General features: G+C 40.4%; 1 protein-coding gene across 1 annotated transcript in view; it reads left to right on the top strand.

Moving 5' to 3' along the window:
• The window catches only part of LOC124264259 (cilia- and flagella-associated protein 300-like), a 70214-nt gene that overhangs the window by 44976 nt on the left and 1581 nt on the right, over positions 1-23657 (top strand). The window lies entirely within an intron of this gene.

The raw sequence follows: 23657 nt of genomic DNA on the forward strand, positions 1-23657 counted from the left end.
TCCTGTCAAGTTCATATGTCAAGGTAATGGAGTTCCTGTAAACACGGGTGTCACCATATGTCAAGTTAATGGAGTTCCTGTAAAATATGGTGTCACCATATGTCAAGTTAATGGAGTTCCTGTAAATACGGTGTCACCATATGTCAAGTTAAAGAGTGCCTGTTAATAAGGTGTCACCATATGTCAAGTTCATGGAGTTCCTGTAAAATACTGTGTCACCATATGTCAAGTTGAAGAGTGCCTGTTAATAAGGTGTCACCATATGTCAAGTTAATGGAGCTCCTGTAAATCACGGTGTCACCATATGTCAAGGTAATGGAGTTCCTGTAAATTACGGTGTCACCATATGTCAAGTTCATGGAGTTCCTGTAAATATGTCACCATATGTCAAGTTAATGGAGTTCCTGTAAATACGGTGTCACCATATGTCAAGTTGAAGAGTGCCTGTTAATAAGGTGTCACCATATGTCAAGTTAATGGAGTTCCTGTAAATACGGTGTCACCATATGTCAAGTTGAAGAGTGCCTGTTAATAAGGTGTCACCCTATGTCAAGTTAATGGAGCTCCTGTAAATACGGTGTCACCATATGTCAAGGTAATGGAGTTCCTGTAAATACGGTGTCACCATATGTCAAGGTAATGGAGTTCCTGTAAATACTGTGTCACCATATGTCAAGGTAATGGAGTTCCTGTAAATACGGTGTCACCATATGTCAAGGTAATGGAGTTCCAGTAAATACGGTGTCACCGTATGTCAAGTTAAAGAGTGCCTGTTAATAAGAGTGTCACCATATGTCAAGTTCATGGAGTTCCTTAAATACTGTGTCACCATATGTCAAGGTAATGGAGTTCCTGTCAAGTGTCATATGTCAAGTTAATTGAGTTCCTGTAAATGCACGGTGTCACCATATGTCAAGTTTAAAGAGTGCCTGTTAATAAGGTGTCACCATATGTCAAGTTCATGGAGTTCCTGTAAATACGGTGTCACCATATGTCAAGTTAAAGAGTGCCTGTTAATAAGGTGTCACCATAGGTCAAGTTAATGAAGTTCCTGTAAATACGGTGTCACCATATGTCAAGTTGAAGAGTGCCTGTTAATAAGGTGTCACCCTATGTCAAGTTAATGGAGCTCCTGTAAATACGGTGTCACCATATGTCAAGGTAATGGAGTTCCTGTAAATACTGGTGTCACCATATGTCAAGGTAATGGAGTTCCTGTAAATACGGTGTCACCGTATGTCAAGTTAAAGAGTGCCTGTTAATAAGAGTGTCACCATATGTCAAGTTCATGGAGTTCCTGTAAATACTGTGTCACCATATGTCAAGTTCATGGAGTTCCTGTAAATACGGTGTCACCATATGTCAAGTTAATGGAGTTCCTGTAAATATGGTGTCACCATATGTCAAGTTAATGGAGATCCTGTAAATATGGTGTCACCATATGTCAATTTTAAGGAGCTCCTGTAAATACGGGTGTCACCATATGTCAAGGTAATGGAGTTCCTGTAAATGCACAAGGTGTCACCAAATGTCAAGTTCATGGAGTTCCTGTAAATAAGGTGTCACCATATGTCAAGTTAATGGAGCTCTTGTAAATATGGTGTCACCATATGTCAAGTTAATGGAGTTCTTGTAAATATGGTGTCACCATATGTCAAGTTAATGGAGTTCCTGTGAATACCGTGTCGCCATATGTCAAGTTCATGGAGTTCCTGTAAATACGGTGTCACCCTATGTCAAGATTATGGAGTTCCTGTAAATACTGTGTCACCAAATGTCAAGGTAATGGAGTTCCTGATAATACGGTGTCACCATATGTCAAGGTAATGGAGTTCCTGTAAATACGGTGTCACCATATGTCAAGGTAATGGAGTTCCTGTAAATACGGTGTCACCATATGTCAAGTTAATGGAGTTCCAGTAAATACGGTGTCACCATATGTCAAGGTAATGGAGTTCCAGTAAATACGGTGTCACCGTATGTCAAGTTAAAGAGTGCCTGTTAATAAGAGTGTCACCATATGTCAAGTTCATGGAGTTCCTGTAAATACTGTGTCACCATATGTCAAGTTCATGGAGTTCCTGTAAATACGGTGTCACCATATGTCAAGTTAATGGAGTTCCTGTAAATATGGTGTCACCATATGTCAAGTTCATGGAGATCCTGTAAATACGGTGTCACCATATGTCAAGTTCATGGAGTTCCTGTAAATAAGGTGTCACCATATGTCAAGTTAATGGAGATCCTGTAAATACGGTGTCACCATATGTCAAGTTCATGGAGTTCCTGTAAATAAGGTGTCACCATATGTCAAGTTAATGGAGCTCTTGTAAATATGGTGTCACCATATGTCAAGTTAATGGAGTTCTTGTAAATATGGTGTCACCATATGTCAAGTTAATGGAGTTCCTGTGAATACCGTGTCGCCATATGTCAAGTTCATGGAGTTCCTGTAAATACGGTGTCACCCTATGTCAAGATTATGGAGTTCCTGTAAATACTGTGTCACCAAATGTCAAGGTAATGGAGTTCCTGATAATACTGTGTCACCATATGTCAAGTTAATGGAGTTCCTGTAAATACGGTGTCACCATATGTCAAGTTAATGGAGTTCCTGTAAATAAGGTGTCACCTTGTTCATGGAGTGCCTGTAAATATAGTGTCACCATATGTCAAGTTAATAGAATGCCTGTTAATAAGGTGTTGTCTTCTTCATGGAGCATCTCTAAATATGGTGTCACCATATGTTAAGTTAAGACAAAGCCTGTAAATACGGTGTCACGATATGTCAACTTCATGGAGTGAATGTTAAGGGTGTCAATATATGTCAAGTTCATGGAACGCCTGTCACACCTGTCACCATGTGTGATTTCAAAACCTTTAATCCAATCGAAACATCAGTATCTATAAAGTCAGTCAAATGAAAATAACATACTTACCGAGAAGCTTAAGAAATAGTCAGTCTCTCATTGAAAGTTGCCTTTGCAATGTAATACTTGAAAACATCTGGGTTTGAATATGAGACACACTTGTGCATTCACCTCTGGCAGATTTCTATGTGAATCACTTAGGCATACACATCAATCTCTCAAGTCATATTTCCAATAATGGACCCGAAAATGGAGAACCTGTTAGTTGTTGGATGACAGAATAAGGTCATCTCATGGCCTTGACCCTTGTAGTGGCCCCAGCTGGTTTGACATCTCTTTGAGTGCCTAGAAGACATAGATCTGGAAACACTGATGTCACGCTGACCTTGCGTCGGAACAGGACCTTACAGGCCTCTTCATCCCAATATGCACAAGCACACTCCCACAAACTCCATCATGCTACAGGCTGGGAAATATTCAGAGCTGTTTTACCACAACAACTTGCTTGAAACCCAGATCAATAAATCACTGAAACGGAAAATATAAACATTGGCACCAATGTCTGCATGTGCTACCTACAGCCTCCAGCCAGACTGTTCTTGTCCGTCATGTGTGTGTTATCCTGTTATTACCTGTGCTGGGGGACAGAGCTGTTCGTTCCCGTGATGTACGTCCACAGTTGTGAATGAGGCAGCTTGGCAGTCACATGACTGATCTCATTGACTCACTGCCACTATTCCACTACCAGAGTCCATCTGGTTTTTTGTCAGCTCTGTAAAATCAATAGGCCGTTTCCACTGTGCTGGGGCTGCCGCCGATGTTCATATTTACATCCTCCCAGCCGTCGTGAGGCCGATGGCGTTGAGAAGGATTGAGTCATGGCAGAATTGCATAAGTCGGACGGATGCGGAGTTTGTGGGTGGAAACGGGCGGTGTTCTCAGCTGGTGTTTTATGAATGACTTCATTGCGTGAAATGGTGAAGTGTGGTTGGTGCTGATGAAGTTGTGTGGAGGGAGGATTTTGTATGAAAAACTGTTAAACAGATAATCTTTGATGAAATTTGAATAATTAGAGGTAAGGTAGAAGTGGCAATGAATTTGAATATTCCAACACATGCTTGCCAAATAATTTCAAGTATTGAAAGGATAGACATAAGAATCCACGAGAGCTTATCTAGTGTCACTCATTTGCTGAAAGAGATTCCATTGGACATAAAAGGCAGAGGCAGAGAAAATTAAATGTACAGATCCCAGAAAATAGTGACACCCGGTGTTCATGAAAGGGTAATCTTGGTGAAACAGATGAGTTTGTCCCACACTACCAATAACAGACTGTCATCTTCCTGATGGCACCCTGACGTGCCCTGCTGGTAGCACCCTGATCTGCCCTAGTGGTAGCACCCTGATTTGCCCTACTGGTAGCACCCCGATGTCTCCTGCTGGTAGCACCTTGATCTGCCCTACTGGTAGCACCCCCTCGATCTCCCCTGCTGGTAGCACCCTGATCTGCCCTACTGGTAGCACCCCGATGTCTCCTGCTGGTAGCACCCTGATCTGCCCTACTGGTAGCACCCTGATCTGTCCTACTGGTAGCACCCTGATCTGTCCTACTGGTAGCACCCAGATGTCTCCTGCTGGTAGCACCCTGATCTGCCCTACTGGTAGCACCCTGATCTGTCCTACTGGTAGCACCCCGATCTGTCCTACTGGTAGCACCCTGATCTGCCCTACTGGTAGCACCCTGATCTCCCCTACTGGTAGCACCCTGATCTGTCCTACTGGTAGCACCCTGATCTGTCATACTGGTAGCACCCCGATCTGCCCTACTGGTAGCACCCTGATCTGTCCTACTGGTAGCACCCCGATCTGTCCTACTGGTAGCACCCTGATCTGTCCTACTGGTAGCACCCCGATCTGTCATACTGGTAGCACCCCTGATCTGTCCTACTGGTAGCACCCTGATCTGCCCTACTGGTAGCACCCTGATCTGCCCTACTGGTAGCACCCTGATCTGTCCTACTAGTAGCACCCTGATCTGTCCTACTGGTAGCACCCTGATCTGTCCTACTGGTAGCACCCCAATCTGCCCTACTGGTAGCACCCCGATCTGTCCTACTGGTAGCACCCCGATCTGTCCTACTGGTAGCACCCTGATCTGTCCTACTGGTAGCACCCCGATCTGTCCTACTGGTAGCACCCTGATCTGCCCTACTGGTAGCACCCCGATCTGTCCTACTGGTAGCACCCTGATCTGTCCTACTGGTGGCATCCTACTGGTAGCACCCAGATCAGTCCTGCTGGTAGCACCCTGATCTGTCCTACTGGTAGCACCCGATCTGTCCTGCTGGTAGCACCCTGATCAGTCCTGCTGGTAGCACCCTGATCTGTCCTGCTGGTAGCACCCAGATGTCTCCTGCTGGTAGCACCCTGATCTGTCCTGCTGGTAGCACCCTGATCTGTCCTGCTGGTAGCACCCCGATCTGTCCTGCTGGTAGCACCCCGATCAGTCCTGCTGGTAGCACCCTGATCTGTCCTGCTGGTAGTACCCAAATCAGTACTGCTGGTAGCACCCCAATCTGTCCTACTGGTAGTACCCAGATCAGTCTTACTGGTAGCACCCTGATCTGTCCTGCTGGTAGCACCCAGATCTGTCCTGCTGGTAGCACCCTGATCAGTCCTGCTGGTAGCACCCTGATCTGTCCTGCTGGTAGCACCCTGATCAGTCCTGCTGGTAGCACCCCGATCTGTCCTACTGGTAGTACCCAAATCAGTACTGCTGGTAGCACCCCAATCTGTCCTACTGGTAGTACCCAGATCAGTCTTACTGGTAGCACCCCGATCTGTCCTACTGGTAGTACCCAGATCAGTCCTGCTGGTAGTACCCAGATCAGTCCTGCTGGTAGCACCCTGATCTGTCCTACTGGTAGTACCCAGATCAGTCCTGCTGGTAGCACCCCAATCTGTCCTACTGGTAGTACCCAGATCAGTCTTACTGGTAGCACCCCGATCTGTCCTACTGGTAGTACCCAGATCAGTCCTGCTGGTAGTACCCAGATCAGTCCTGCTGGTAGCACCCCGATCTGTCCTACTGGTAGCACCCAGATCAGTCCTGCTGGTAGCACCCCAATCTGTCCTACTGGTAGTACCCAGATCAGTCTTACTGGTAGCACCCGATCTGTCCTACTGGTAGTACCCAGATCAGTCTTACTGGTAGCACCCCAATCTGCCCTACTGGTAGTACCCAGATCAGTCCTGCTGGTAGTACCCAGATCAGTCCTGCTGGTTGCACCCTGATCTGTCCTACTGGTAGTACCCAGATCAGTCTTACTGGTAGCACCCCGATCTGTCCTACTGGTAGTACCCAGATCAGTCCTGCTGGTAGCACCCTGATCAGTCCTGCTGGTAGCACCCTGATCTGTCCTGCTGGTAGCACCCCGATCTGTCCTGCTGGTAGCACCCCGATCTGTCCTACTGGTAGCACCCCGATCTGTCATACTGGTAGCACCCCGATCTGTCCTACTGGTAGTACCCAGATCAGTCCCTGCTGGTAGTACCCAGATCAGTCCTGCTGGTGGCACACCCGATCTGTCCTACTGGTAGTACCCAGATCAGTCCTGCTGGTAGCACCCCAATCTGTCCTACTGGTAGTACCCAGATCAGTCTTACTGGTAGCACCTTGATCTGTCCTACTGGTAGTACCCAGATCAGTCTTACTGGTAGCACCCCAATCTGTCCTACTGGTAGCACCTTGATCTGCCCTACTGGTAGCACCCTGATCTGCCCTACTGGTAGCACCCCGATCTGTCCTACCGTTAGTACACTTGAATTTTGGTAAATACTCAATAAATGTGACCTTACATGCGTACATGTCAAAATGTCGAATCTTAGCTTAACAGATCAAATATAAATAATTATACAAACACTAACATTTATACTTTTTTATGTTTTTACAATTAATGGAAAATGGCAAAATACCCATCTGAGTTTGAGTGAGGTGAGTACTATTTATTTGGTTACTCAAAGGAAAATTAGGATACCCAATTGAGATGAACACAAGCGAGTACATAACTCAATGACCCAAACATTTATCTGTAGCGCTGATCCTTGTGATTAAGGAAAGTCAGCTGTTGTTGAAGGATTGCATGTTTTGCTAAATAATTCAGTTCAAGTGAATATGATTTGTATAAGCTATGATGAGATTCACATGATGGACATTGCGGTTTTGCCTCAAGCGGACTGTGTCAGCATGTTTCCTATTGATTTTTCCGCAACCTTTTGTTCATTTCAGATTGATTAAATTATGTTTATGAAGTTAATTTGAATATGTAGTGCTGAGTGTGTCATTCAGTGCTTGCTTTCAACACAATAATAATGATATTTTTCTGATTTGAGTTATTTTTCTAGTAGGGCTGGGACAGGTCCAAATTTTCCACCCGGGTACCCTACCCCCTATTACCCAACCCTACCCGGATACCTGTTATGTTAATTCCTGACATCAAATTTGCAAGAAATGGCAATATATTCTTCAGCTCATAGGCTAAAATTTTGAGTTTTTCAAAAACTATAAAACCTTTTAATCATGAAAGAATAACATATTACATTCATCTATTAGTCACTTGATCATAACGGGTCCGGGTATTGAGACGGGTACCCGGGTCCAACTCATTACCCACCTGTACTGGGTATCCGGGCTGCCTGTCCCAGCCATATTTTCTAGCATTTTGGAGCATAGAACCGTGGATCTGTTTTCTCTTTGTTTCCCTTGTTATCTCATAACTGTTGTTGTTTTAACATGTACATATATAGCTGTCTGTTCCTAATTGTTTCATTCACCTGATGAAGGATTAAGAATATACTCCGAAACTTCGTGACCCTTCACAATAAAGAAGTTGACATCCATAAAACTCTTGTCTTTATGTGTATCACTTCTAAATGTCCTTCAAAGACTTTTTGTTGAATGCCTCCCTCCATTATTCCAGCCATATATGTGGTTTATCAATATTTTAGTTGTAGCAACACAAACCAGTGCTGGACCCCTACATTGAGGATCTGTGGCTTGGTTATTTATATGTGTATACAGGGTGCGATTTTGCTATTTATAACCTGCACTGGTGACAGGTTGCACCCAGTGCAGGTAACAATAAATACTCCAGCATCTTATAGCTGTCAGCATGTGTTTTAATTGGGAAGTTTCTCTCTGCATGACTTGTTACTAGGGCTGCGTAATATAACCGGTTTACCGGTATTTACCAGTTCAGACATGAAAACGATACGTATTGCGATACGCTGATCGAAAACCGGTATTTTGACTTGCATTCGAAAACTTTGTAACACTCGGAAATCGTCGGATATTTCCTTGTTTAATTTGTGCTAAATATTATTTACATTATTATTTTGTCTTGATTAAAAGTTCTAATTAAAGCTTAATCAAGCATAGTGATTTTGTTGTGTTCATGCATTATAAATCAAGCATTAACTCGACTATACGTAGTTTTTTGGTTTAAAAATACTTCTTCCAATATATTGCAATACATATCGCAATATATGCTTTCGCATCGCAATATATCGCAATATGGAAATTCTTTGCAATACCCACCCCTACTTGTTACTAGCATAAGCATTTGTGCACTCGTAAATCAGTAATGTAGCAGTAATCAACTATACTGAACAGCAAAAGAAACGCAAGTTTCGAAAAAATTAAATCTCATAAAAGTAAGCGTTCATGTTGAACAGAACGTTCATGGTTAAGTGACAAAAAGGCAGAATTGCGTTTCTTTTGCTGTTCAGTATAGTTGAGATTTATAAATAAAGGTAATGCAAAATTGAAAATTGATCATGAATCACTGATCATCATGGGGTCAGGTTCTGATGAATGTATCTGATACTGTACTTGTGAAAATTGCTGAACAAGTATCTATGATACTTTTGAGAACCAGTGACATTATTTTATGGTGCAACCCAAATTTCGATTGTGCAGCCAAACCTATAAGCAAGGTTGCACTTGGTACAGGTACTGGAAAAACACCGAACATCGCACCCTAGTTTATTTCTTTATGCCCCTTCCTCCTTCATTAATTGGTTTGAAAATAACATTAATCCCATTTTCCTGTAGGAAGCTATGTGATACCTTTGATATTCACAGTCAGGCAATAACAATTTAGTAGAGTAGATCCACACCATTCTAATCATATTCCCCCCATGTCTCTTCAAAAAGTCGGCAAACAGTTGTGAGTGAGCTTAACAAACAGACCAGAAATACCTTATGATGTTATACATCCCTACCATCGATTATTTCCAATAGTCAGGATGTACAAACTGGCACCATCACTCACTGTCCGTCAGAGATACCTATCATCGAACAGCGAGAGTCCAGAAATAACCACGTACCCATTTCAGCATCCCCAAAGGAGCCTCCCACTGCCTGGGAGATTGATTGGGGTTAAGTGATCTTTCTTTGCAACATCGACGACAAGTGTTTGCCAATAACGACAGAAACACCATCCCCAGGACAGAATGATCAAGTGTCGATTGGTTAAGCTGACAATCGGATGCTGCGGTCATTGAAGCCATGATATGATCAATCCTCTCCTGTGTGCCTTTAGGAATGGTCAGCTGGTCTGTGGCGGGGGTTTGCGTGGTATGGTCATTTGTAATAATGGACATTTACAGAGCACCTGTATCCATGCACTTTAGCATCCTTAAAGTGATAAGGTATTATTACCCCAGTTAACGCAAGCTGCCTGTAAGGAGCTAGACGGATAAAAGTCACATCCCACCTGGTACCCATTCACAGCTCACTTGCCTAGCATGAGACCACATGTGTCACATGTGCTTTGTTGTGGGAAAGAGCTGAAGTCCTAGAAACTCTCAGGAGTCAAGCTGCCAAACACGGTCACCCATCCAAAGATTTCTTACAGTGTTATCGAAACTATACGTTATAATGTACACCATTATCAAGCTAGGCACTTAACAAACACTTGATAATAGTGTAGGAATCTACACTGAAATGCTGCTCTATGGAATAAACAAGAAGTTGTCATCCATAAGTTTTAATCTTCGTCACCATATGGCAATGTATCGTTTAAGGTGATGTCATGAACTGTTTATACAAGCAGCCGCGCATACACACGCATGCATGTCGTCATATGAGCGTAATATTATCAAGTACGACGTTAAAACCCCAGGTCACCTCACCTCATGAACTGTTTATGGTAATTATAAACCATGGTCAAAAATGCTCAAAATGAAGTCATCAAGTCAGTATTAGTGTCTTCATGACACCATCATAACTGGGATAGAATAGGTCTTCACCAACCAACCTTGTTATGAGGAAATTAACCAGCTTTACACCACTAGTGATGGTCCGATTAATTGAAATAATCGAAGATTGGTCGCAGTGACTATACGACCAAGGAATCGATCATGTTTTCTCATAATCGAACACAAACAATTCTGGAACACTTGTTTTCATAAACAATATATTTCACAAGGTTGGTTTTGTCTGTTACATTTCATAAGCACTACAAGCTCGTTCCAAGTCATGATTGAATATATCTTAAAGACTCTAAGAAATTTATGTTTCTTACATACTTGTCATCCTTTAAAGATGTGAAATTTTGCACCAAAACAACCCCAAAGAACTACATGGTTTTTTTCCTTATTTGAGCATTAACAAAAAAAACCAGGAACATTGTATAAATGACCATAACCAATTATTTTCGGTGATTGATCGGTTGTAATGAACCAATCATCAATTATGAGATTTTAACCAATTCCCAACACTATACACCACAAATAGAATCAGGTGGTCATATGTGTCATCGTTTCCCGATTGCTTAGATTGATGCTCATGATATCAATCCCTGGATTGTTTTGTCCAGAGTAGATTATGGTGTTGAGGTTGCCTAGTGGTTACAGTGTCAGCTCATTTGCCAAAGGCCAAGGTTCAATTCTCCACATGGGTACAATGTGTGAAGTTCATTCCTCAGTAATATTGCTGGAATATAACTAAGAGCACCGTAAATCCCAACTCACTCGCTGCAGATTAGATGTTATTGCTGAAATATATATGATATATATGAAATGGGCAAATTTTTTTTCAGTGGATTACGTTGATGAAAATTCTGTACTATTGCAGATTACGTTTTTATGCTGCTGCTGATCCGCTACTTTAATATGATGTAGTGGCCATGTTTATTATATTCACATTGCAGTTGCGGTACTAATTTATCCAATTCTACCTTTTTATTAATATTTACTTTGCGTTTGGCACGCACAGCAGATAGGTCGCGTATGCAGAGTCTAGTATGACTGATACACCGGAACCCTCGCCAGTCTACTGCTGTTGGCGACTCTCCCGTGTGGTGTTCCGCTAGAGTGGTGGAGAGGTGTGGGGCGTAGTCCGCCATCTCCAAGAAGCATCCTGCTTCCCCAGACATCCCATCGCCGCGAGCAGAAGACTAGAGGGTTTTTCTACTACATCTCAACAACCGAGACCGCTCCCATCGAAGTTTTGGGCCTGTATGATGATCAGCCCGGTCATCATACCGGATGTACATCAAAGATTGACCGATGTCGGCACAGATCAGCATGCAGCCTGATGTACCAGCGCCAGACGCCGCACACCCAGGGCAGCGTCGACCTCTGAGGGAAAATCAGCGAAGTCTACTAGGACTTTCTCAACCGAGATTGTTCCAGCCGATGACCTGGACCTCTCACGATGATCAGCTGATCATCATCCCCGACGCATACACAAGAAACGACCGGTGACAGCTACTAACGACATCAGCAGAGATCACCATGCAGCCTGATGCCTCTACACTGATGTCGGACGATTTTCCGGTGGACCCTCCATTAACACGCGCAGATAAAGCACCGGCGACCTCGCCGTAGAGACCATCCCAGAAGACATGATGATGACAAATTATGAACATCATGGAGGACCAATATCTGCGGTGTAGCAGGGTCCGAAGCGCCGAAGAGCTCCAACGTGAACAGCACCCCAGAGGCACCCCGTCAGCGTAGCAGCCAGGATGATGTCACCTTGGCGCTGGGAAGTCACGGACCACCTTGACGAAGGACCTAGATGTACAGCCTTCGCGAAGGCCTTCGCGAAGGCGGAAAGGACCTAGATGTACAGCCTTCGCGAAGGCGGAAAGAACCTAGATGTACAGCCTTCGCGAAGGCAGGATAGATCATCACCTTATGCGGTTTCATCCCTAGATGTGGACTCGGACCATCAGACATCACGGAAGCCTTCGCGAAGGTCATATCGTCGTTCCCCCGGACCGGACGCAGAGGAAGCTTCGCGAAGGCATGCCGCAGAGACACCTGAATCCAGATCATCATCATCTAGAAGGACATCGAGGGACTATACAAGAGCTTCACGAAACTATCAACGTTCCCTCACAAGTCTCGAGAAGATCAACCCATAGACAAGTTGATCATCGATATCAAGTATAAGAACTACAATCGTATATTGGTTCTGTTGAATCCATGATGAGACGTATGTTAAGCTGGCCTAAATAGATCTAGAACAATCAATTAGACACTTATCACCAGACTTCAGTAACCACGACTTCTGAATATGATAAGATGATCCATGCGGCCCTACTTAGGCAAGCGCTTCAGCCGATCCCACATCCTGTTAAACACAGAGGCTGTTCACGAAGCAAGCTCATATATATATTTATATATATATATATATACTAATCGGGCTTTGACTCGACACCTTCCACGATGGTCGCTGAAGGCTAAGTGGCTCCAAGTCTACTTCACCCAGAAGATCTAGAAGGGATGCCCGAGAACTTCGCGAGAAGTCTCCGGCGTTCACCGAGGAAGTCTCCTCCAAGGTTTCCATATACTAGCCACTCGTCATATATAGCTACTTTCGTCAGTCCGTTCAAGGCGTCGCGATAAGTTGATTATCAACTGTATGCCAGATGCCGATCTATAAGCCCTCTGCTAAGATAATTGCTCAGGCTATTTACAACACAGAACGTCGCTGTATTATTAGTCAACGACATTTCATAGATCTTCACAGAAATCAACTATTCCGTATAAATTGCTAATATACAATCCCGGACGGCGATCACGATTATCTACATGCGTGACCATTACGCATATCTGCAGACAATTCAATATCGAAATTGAACAGCAGCCTTGTTACAGCGAGTATAACTCTTAATCGTCCAAAGTTTCTGAGAAGAAATATGTACAACAAGTTCAACGTTAATTCTACAATTATGACGATACATTCATGTATACAGTCTACAAGCTCACAACTTGCAAGTTGTTTATACCCTATATATATAAGGAAGTCGGAATTATATTCAAAACTGAAATTACTTTCACGACAACCAGGAAAATAACCTACCCAGCATAAAATTACAGAGAGCGCAGATATTTGGCTTACCGGAGGTTTCAGCGGTTACCATTAACCCTCGAAACACGCGTGGTCACTCGGATAACTTCGGGAAGCTACGGTGAAGACCGGCGTTTATGCTAATATCAACGACGACAAGAATTTATTCAAAGGTGGGTTTTTTCCCGCTACACCGGTGACATCACAGCTGGCGGGTATTATACAGAATCAAAATGCCTTGTTCTGATTGGACCGCTGAGGGACAACGACCTACACAGAGGTCGATCTCTATTCACAGTTCAAGACTTACGTCACAAGTGACAACTATATATCAGTGAACGAGCAAGCCTCATTACAGTCCAGTTAACCTGAACATTCATGATTAGACTGCCTTTCTTCAAGTTAGAGACCTCCCCTGTCAAGTTAAGACGAGGGATCGGCAGTCAGGCTGATTTTACATAAAGTTCAACGAGGACAGACACACCTGGTTGTGCACCTACATCGTCAAGGACTTAGCAGCGAATTACCTAGGACGAAGATACAAGTGGATCTAAATCCACAGCGTTTCAGACTACAGCTGAATTTCATCAAGCGACTAACACAACTAGATGGTTAGTAAACCTACTAAACTTCTGTTTGGAGAATAAAACGGAAATTTCACGCCCAACCTGGGGATATGAATATAGTGCTCCAACACCTCACAAGTGAGGTTTATGAACACGCCTGGATGACATACTTGGACCCCATGATACGATGATTCTATCAAGATGGCCAGCAAGAGCACTGTAAATTTATCTCCACTAAACCAAAACAGGAGGAAAAATGCAACAGATTATTTCCTCTATCATCAACTTACGCAGAGTGAAGTCTCATGTACTATATCTCCATTTGGATCAGAACTGTCATACTACGTGCATATGCGGATGGACCTATTCCGACCCTCCATGAGCTTAATACTCATGATATTATAAGCGCTAACTTCTACAATTGTTCTACACAAATGTGATTGAAATAATGGAGGGTTTATTTCTGGAAATCCGATATGGTGGTTGCAAACCATTATCTGAGAGATATCACCACCGAGGACGTCCTCAGGTATACACCAATTCGATCCCATGATCCTCGCACAACAGCTGACAGTTCTCGGAGAAGATAAGTCAATCTAACAGATTTTTACTTATCTTATAACAATACTAAATAGCTTCATGCTATATATAATTTACTTAAGTTCCTTTTATCATCACAGTACTATGATTATTACATCATACAATATATAAGTTAACAACTCTACAGAGTTTGTTATTATATATATTTACCTTAAGTTATTCATATCTTAAGAGTAATACTATGGTTACATGATAAATGCATTAGCTAACAAACTTTACAGAGTTTTGGCTATTTTTACATAGCTTAAGTTAATTAAGCTAACAAACTCTACGGAGTTTTTACTATTATATAGGTAACTTAAGCTAATTATACCTTAAGCATAGTACTATACTCATATTATTAAAATATATTGGCTAACAAACTCTAAGGAGTTTTGCTATTATATAGGTAGCTTAAGCTTATTCATATCTTAAAGCTTAGTACTATGTTTATATCATATAAGTAGATTAGCTAACAAACTCTAAAGAGTTTTTGCTATTTGGCTTAAGTATCATCATATTCTAAGCAATATGGTTATATTATAACATGTATTAGCTAACAAACTCTACAGAGTTTTAGCTATTATATATGTAACTTGCTTATTCATATCTTAAGCGCAGTACTATGTTTATATCATATAGATATATTAGCTATCAAAACTCTAAAAGAGGGTTTTGCTATTATATATTTCTTTAAGTTTCATCATATTTTAAGCTTTATGGTTACATTATAACATGTATTAGCTAACAAACTCTACGGAGTTCTTGCTATTATATATGTAGCTTAAGTTTTCCTTCATAAGCTCAATACTAGGTTTATATCATAGCTAACAAACTCTAAAGGGTTGTTTTCGCCATTATACAATTAGCTTTAAGTTTTCATCATATCTTAAGCAGTATGTTTACATTATAAAGGTATTAGCTAACAAACCCGACGGAGTTTTGTTATTATACATATATAGCTTAAGTTTCATCATAACTTAAGCTCAGTACTATGTTTTGAACATAAAAAAGTATATTAGTTAATAAACTCTAAGGAGTTTATTTTGCTATATACATTTAGCTTAAGTCTAATCTTATCTTAAGCTTAGTACTATGGTTACACAATAAACATATTAGCTAATAAACTCTACAGAGTTTTTGGCTATTATATATGTAGCTTAAGTTAATAATATCTTAAGCACAATACTATACTCATATTGTAAAATATATTAGCTAACAAACTCTACTGGAGTTTTGCTATTATATATGTAGCTTAAGTTCATTATATCTTAAGCACACTACTATACTCATATTGTAAAATATATTAGCTAACAAACTCTACGGAGTTTTGCTATTATATATGTAGCTTAAGTTAATTATATCTTAAGCACACTACTATACTCATATTGTAAAAATATATTAGCTAACAAAACCCTACAGAGTTTTGCTATATATATGTAGCTTAAGTTAATTATATCTTAAGCTCAGTACTATACTAATATTATAAATATATATTAGCTAACAAACTCTACAGAGTTTGGCTATTATATATGTAGCTTAAGTTAATTATAGCTTAAGCACAGTACTGTACTCATATTATAAAACTATATTAGCTAACAAACTCTACAGAGTTTGGCTATTATATATGTAGCTTAAGTTAATTATAGCTTAAGCACAGTACTATACTCATATTATAAAAATATATTAGCTAACAAACTCTACAGAGTTTTTGCTATTATATATGTAGCTAAAGCTTATTCATATCTTAAGCTCAGCATTATATCTATATCATATAAGTATATTAACTAACAAACTCTAAAGAGTTTGCTATTATATAATTAGCTTAAGTTTAATCATATCTTAAGCTTAGTACTATGTTATATCTTAAAGTATTTTAGCTAACAAACTCTAAGGAGTTTATACTAGCATATTAACAAGCTTAAGTCTATTAGTCTTAAGCATTGTATTAATGTTATATATACTTTATCATAATAAGTACATGGTAATAACCTTTTATATGGCAGCTGATAAGTTAGCAGCAGGAATTCATCAGTTCAGTGCCTTTTATGAAGTTCCCATAGGGTTATTACAATCATCACAGTTCAAATCACTAATTATTAAAAATCCAAAGTATTAGATATTCCCACCTCCGTTCCGTAGGATGCTACAAGCAAAAGAGCATGAGTCAGGATAAGGAAAAAATATGTAATTTTGGAGTAAAATTGATATTTTATACTTATCCTGACTCATGAGGTCAGCCCTCCCATCCTCCCCAAATAACACTTTGGATTTCCCTGTAAATTCAAAATGTTGGGCTCAGTATATGAGGAGAGAGTGAGGCACATGGGTAGAGGGTGGCCTCCCTCGCTCCCGGCTTGTGGAAAGGAGGTAACTCGTGGTGAATACTAATTAGTGATTTTAAATTGAAGGAGCTTCAATTAGGGAGATACAAGTGTTCCACTATGTTCGCAAGAAGAAGAAGACAAGCAAAAAGAGCATGAGTCAGGATAAGTATAAAATATCAATTTTACTCCAAAATTACATTTTTGACTGTACAAGTTACAACTGTTTTACAATTTACAAGATTCAGTAATAAGAATGCTATATATCGTCCAAAACTCACCTGGGCATAACAGGCGATATTGCTGGAGACAGATGACATATCACAATGCTTTAACCATTGTGACGACCATGCTATTCAGCAGTAAAGGTGAAATAGCACACTACTCAAATGACAGAATGATTGGTGATGTAAAATGAGCATTTTATTCACAAAAAAGAAGTTGACATCCATAAAATCTTGGTTTATGAGAAAACGTAAACTCACTAAGTTTTTAATGCCTCAAGAAATAGAGCTTAAGCTATTTGTTGCTCTCAGAGTTATATATTTTCAGAGACTAAGCGTTAATCTAACGTCTTGAATGTACATAAAACCCCATTTGACGTCACCTCTTCTCCCACGTCCATTGTCCTCATGCAAACCTGACTCAGCAAGGCAATTGCATTAAATGCTGTATCATCAGATTTTAGTAGGTAACCTTTCAGCTTCTATATGTGTCCTCCCCCAGGCATTAAGAATGTGTGGCTCATTAAGCAGTGGCGTCAATAGATTGTATGATGGCCTTTTTGATACCCACGGAAACCTAAAGATATGATCTAGGTGAGACCTGGAAATGCAGATATTTAATGCCAGGTACTACGGGGTGAGTGGTTTTACGCCACTTTTAGCAAGATTCCAGGAATATCATGGCTGGGGACACCAGAAATGGGCTTCACACAATGTATCCATGTGGGGAATTGAACCCGGTTCTTCAGCATGATGAGCGGTCGTTTTAACCTTTAGGCTAATCGACCAAAAGGAAGTTAAACTAAACTCTCACTCACTTACTCAGTAGTCAAGTTTGTAGCTCATCTCCAAGTGAACCTAGAAACCTGGGAACTGTATTCAGGATAGTGTGTCGAACATGCAGAAACTTACAGATTGAATATAATTCGCCGGATGCACAATAACATTCATCGTACCAAATTCTTGACAAGAAGTATTAAGCTGCTGGGCCCCGTTTCACAAAGCTCTCGTCAGCCTAAGATCTCGTAACTCTTCTCGTAGCATTCATACCTCCTATACTGTAACATAGCAGGTAGGACTGCTACGAGAAAAGTTAAGTAGATCTTAAGGCTTACAAGGGCTTTGTGAAAGGGCCCTGTAGTTGAAATAACACTACACTACAGTCAGCTCTCGTTAATCAGACACTCATTAATCCGACAATCACATTAATCCGACAAAATTAGGGAACCATTTAAAACAGTGATAATTACTCTCGTTAATCCGACATTCTCGCATTCCGACTCCGACACACCAATCTAGCAACTGATTATTGTAAATACATTGTAAAAACATTCGTTAATCCGACAATCAACACAGCCGGTCGGATAATCCGACCGTATACAAACAATCACACGCGAGTAGTAAATAGCGTGTGCCTTACTGGCTGCTTGACACTGACGTCGGTGAATATCACACTGTGAATATTTTTACATACGGTGAAGATCAACCATTTCTGATATGCATGCAACAGTATGATGATCATGACATTTAGTAAACATTGATATTTTCACACAAATACATTAATCCGACATTTTCATTAATCCGACATTTTCGTTAATCCGACATATTTCTCTGCAACCACAAGTGTCGGATTAACGAGAGTTGACTGTATTTCATTAGTTTACAGGACCCTCATATTGCCTGTATGGACTCTTGAAATTAGTGACGCCTCCGTGGTGTAGTGTGTTAGAGCGCCAGCCGAGAGAGCGGAAGGTCGCATGGGTTCGATCCCGACCGAGTCATACCTCAAAAATATGGTACTTGTTGGTCCTTGCCTGGCTCGGCATTAATGGGTACAACAAGGACTGAATATACCATTTCGAGTCAGTATAATGTGTCTGAGTGGGGTATTCATGCTTCACTGCGGCAGGGTATCTCAGTGGGCTAGCACTATAAAACCAGCTTAAGTCTGGGCTAGTACAAGCAGCCACATTAGCATCGTCGTCATATGGGAAAATATTCTCAAGCACTCAGCGTTAAACCCAATTTCACCTCACCTCACTCTCACCTTGAAATTGGGGTCCTTAGCAACTCTTGTTTTGGTTTGTCACTCTCAATGAAAACTAAAAGGATATGTGTCCTCCTTGAAAACCGCTAATGGAATTTGAAGATGAATCAGAACAGATCTTGTTATTAGAAGACCTATGTTCTGTTGGGCACAACTTAAGATCTTTATGAGTTCCCTGTGGCACATCTGACTAAAATAGCCAACTAGCCCTTAAATCTCTGCTAGTATGTCCTGAATCGTGTCTGTTAATGTTAAGACAGCCTGTCAAGTCACAGCAATATGGCCGACACCTGTCAAGTCACACACACGATGCTGGAGAACTCTGAATAAAGACTAAAGCTTCCTTACATGTCAAGTCAGCTTACACTGCAACATTGTTCTTTCATCTGCATAATATCTAGGACTTTGTCATATCTCCATTATACTCCAATGTGATTTTTAGAGTGAGTGAGTGAGTATGGTTTTATGCCACTTTTAGCAATATTTCAGCAATATCACGGTGGGGACACCAGAAATTGGCATCACACATTGTACCCATGTGGGGAATTGAACCGGCGTGACGAGCGAACGCTTTAACCACTAGGCTACCCCACCTCCCAATTGGTTTTGAGATATTACATGTTGCAGTATTTTTGGTATGTTCTGATATATTGGCTTTTAAAAAACAATTATAACAATTTTAAATATTTTTGCCTAACCTATTATTTGTTGAACCTAAATTCTACCCAGGCATTAATACAATTTTTTTGTTTATAATCTATTGAAAAATCTGCAGAAATGTAGAAATCCTTCTTTTTCTTGCCACATTGTTATATCCCCTGTATCCATGACAACAAACTGGTTGCAGACAAGCAAACTGTGCAATATTCCCTTTAGTATGGAGAAAATAAGAAAATAGGATCGGCTTGGCAATCAGTATCCATGCCAATCAAACGGTTCAGGCCCAATATATCGGAATATGTATTACAATCTATATGCCTGTATTGCAAGATAGCACAGTACAATGTGGAGCAATTCCCAGCCCTAATATTACATCCACAGTCATAAGAATCAGCCTTTCGTTAACACATATTGGAGTGAGAGAGTAGGTTCCATGCAGTTTTTAGAAAAGTCTCAGTATATAAGAAAGGGACATCAGAAATTGTGACAGGTTGTACCTGGTACTCGAGTGTTGCAAGCAAATGCTTTTACAACTAGTCTACCCCACCATATATTGGGCAACATCGATACAGCGAAACCTATAAAGTGTTATTGCTTGAATGTATGTTTTAGCATTGTTTAAGTGATGGAGAATCCAGCTGATACCTATCCACTTAGTTTGTTTTGGCAGCAGCTGTGTTGTTAAATTCATGTTCCATTATTGTGAATCAGATTACAAAGGAAAGTGAATATTTTTCAAAAAAGATATTGCACTTCATCTGATGTGTGTACCTTGCAAGCCTTCCATAGACATTTATGTTCATTTGAAGCTTTCAGTCAGGTTGCTCAGGTGAATACAACCAATTACAGTATAATGGCTAGGTCGGTATTGGCAAATATATCAATATATTGTAATACAGGCATTTCTATTGTGCTGTAGCATGCTGTCATGATTTGGCTCCAATATATCATGTAAGGTATTGCAATATATTTGGGTGTGAAATTACTTGTGCATTTCTACTTTTTGGTGAATTAGTTTGGAGAGAAATGACAGGTTAAAATTGGTTAAAAATATCCTTTAGACACTTACATTAACATAATCTATCAAGAACATCCCAAATATGTGAAATGATAGTTTCAAATGTGGTATATAATAAAGCAGAATACCTTGTAAGAATATTCATGAAAATGCCCCACTGCTGTTTGTTATCAATGAAATTATTGAACTGAGAATATGTAACTAAAATATACATTTGCCAAACCATTTTGTTTCTAAGTTGAGTGAATAATGAAAAATTAACATTGAACAAAAGGTTGCCTGTCAATAATACTTCATCAAAGTGCCTCTGAGTGAGTGGAATTAGTAAATGGTGGTTAGTGACTGAGTTACCTGTAGTAAATGTATAGGCAGATCCATCTGTACATATCAGATGAAGAGTATTATCTTTTTTTTTCTCAAAATATTCATTTTCATTTGTTATCTGATTCACTATAATGGAGCATGAATTAAAGCACCTCAGCTGCTGCCAAAACAAACTAGTGGGATAAGTATCAGCTGGATTCTCCATCACTTAACATGGCTGAAACATACATTCAAGCAGGGCTACAGATAATTTTTCAACATCAGAGTTGCATTACTCTTATTTATTCAATGTAGGAGTACTGGAAAACCTTAAGGGTACATTTAGAGTATTGAATGGAAATTAATGACGTATCAGTAATCTTGTGTTTCGTTTCATATATGCACCACAACATTGCTACTCTTGTGTAAACAGGTCAATAGACAATAAAACAATACTTTTTCAGATAAATACGTCTGTAAATGATTCTAAGACCGTACACCATTGCTGTTTTGCGTATCTGCTACGCTTTCTAAATTATTTCCTACCGTATCTTGCATATTTTTTATCCGTACATACGCCGATATGACCCTTATCTGGAGCCCTGATTCAAGCAATATCTCTTTATAGGTTTCCCTGTATCAATTTTGTCCTGAAAGTGTATTAAATGACCATTGAAAGTCTTGTGAAAACGGGTGGAAACAAACTGTGCATCCCCCATGACTTTCTCAAAAAGCTGTATCCGCCCCTGTTACGACAGCATAGATCAAGTGTTACTTGATGACATGTAAGTTGTTTCTACGGGGTATTCTCGGGACGTGGACACCCTGTGTCGTGTAAAAACAAGGTCCAGAAAAAAGAGTCCACTTCATGCAAATGGGTTACTGAGCTAATTAACGCCAGACAATAGACAAAGTTTGTGATTACAAGACTTTAGGCAATACTAAATTGTGAAATTATAAGGAAACGAAACAATTTTTTTACGATTTTAATAAGTAAGACACACAATGGCGTTTAAGATAGTGAAAGTGATGCATGATTGACATGATTTTGCCAGAATTATGTAGTACAATTTTTTGACACTGTTTAAACGTTTGAGTAAATTTACTCAGCTATCGGTGTATACTTATCAGAGAGAACATATTTTATCAAATCAATCAACACTGAAAACAATTTCTGAGTGACCTCACTCACCTATCATAGTCATATATAATGCTTACCACCCTTACTAGAGTGAACAGGGTTCATGAAACCTTAACAATTCCGGATAACACAGTTAACATTTTCACACTTCCCAATTAATCCCTTACTAAAACAACACACGACATCAATGGTACACCGTCTGTCCAGGTCCTGCGTATGCAGATTTTCAGGTTGTCCATGTCCTGAGAATGAACCGTTTCTACAGTGTTTCTAATAACTTACATGCAGAGAACATCCAGGCATGGTCCACCTTTATTCAGACACAATACTGTATGTGAGTCACTGCCACTCTGCTACAAGCACCATACAAAGTCCAGCATGAGCGTAGCATGGTCTTGCTGGGGCTTGACTAAACTGTGTTGCAGGGATTGTTTGTGGGGATTTATTCCCAGGTAACTTATCATTCAGACAGGTGAGGAGGTCAGGTGTGACAGCCTACTTAATCTTACTACAAATTATGACTTTCTTCAACATCATAAGGGAATATTTTTTGGGTGGCCCAGGTTTAGAAGTGGGTCTCAGTATTATTGGCATATAGATGTAGTATTAATTTTTAACATTATGTAAAGTTTGTATAATCCATCAGGTTTAAAAGTGGGTCTGAGTGTGATTGGGCTTGACATATAGATATGATATTAATTTCTAACATTGTGTAAAATTTATATCCTTCACTTCAGTTGTTGATAGCAAGTTTTTTATACAATGATTACTGCAATGTTCAAATAATATTCCAGATATCAGAAATGTTTTCGACACAAAGTACTGTTGAGATGAATTAAACTTGTCTGTCATCACGATGAACAAAAGCTTTCACCTCCATGCTTTTCAACCACCTGTCATAATAGCAGCTGATTCAGGACAGCCATTGTTCCATTAATTCTCAAGGCCAAGCACCATGTAGCCAAACATGTATAACTTAATTTCAATTATTTATATGACACTAATGGCCAATCTTAATCCTCATCACCACTGAGTTGTGTATTGATTTGTCAGCCAGCCCATGCCGCTCTGTCACTTTCATTAATTACCGTTGTTTATTTCCTGATAAGTATAGCCTTAATCAAATGCACCCTGGGCTTTGTCGTTAATCATGCGCACAAGTCCCAATTCCAGTGTAACATCCCTTCATTCATCCTTTGTTGTCCAACCTGTGAAGATCAGGGTTAGAATTTGTCTTCTGTAACCCACGCTTGTCGTAAGAGGCGACTAACGGGATCAGGTGGTCAGGCTCGTTGATTTAGTTGACACATGTTATCGTATCTCAATTATGTAGATCAGTGCTCATGCTGTTGATCTCTGGATTGTCGGGTCCAGATACAATTATATACAGACTGCCGCCATATAGCGGGAATATTACTGAGTGGGGTGTTAAACAACCAACCAACATGTGTGTACAATTCCGTTGTTAGTTAGAGCAGTATTCCACCTACCAGTGTAAGGCCGATCATTTGCAGGATGTGCTGCTTGTTGGAAACCACCTGAGGTTGAGCTGGAGATCCTCT

This window comes from Haliotis rubra, unplaced genomic scaffold, assembly GCF_003918875.1.
Source record: "Haliotis rubra isolate DU_JTF1 unplaced genomic scaffold, ASM391887v1 Scf917, whole genome shotgun sequence".
Lineage (NCBI taxonomy): Eukaryota > Metazoa > Mollusca > Gastropoda > Lepetellida > Haliotidae > Haliotis > Haliotis rubra.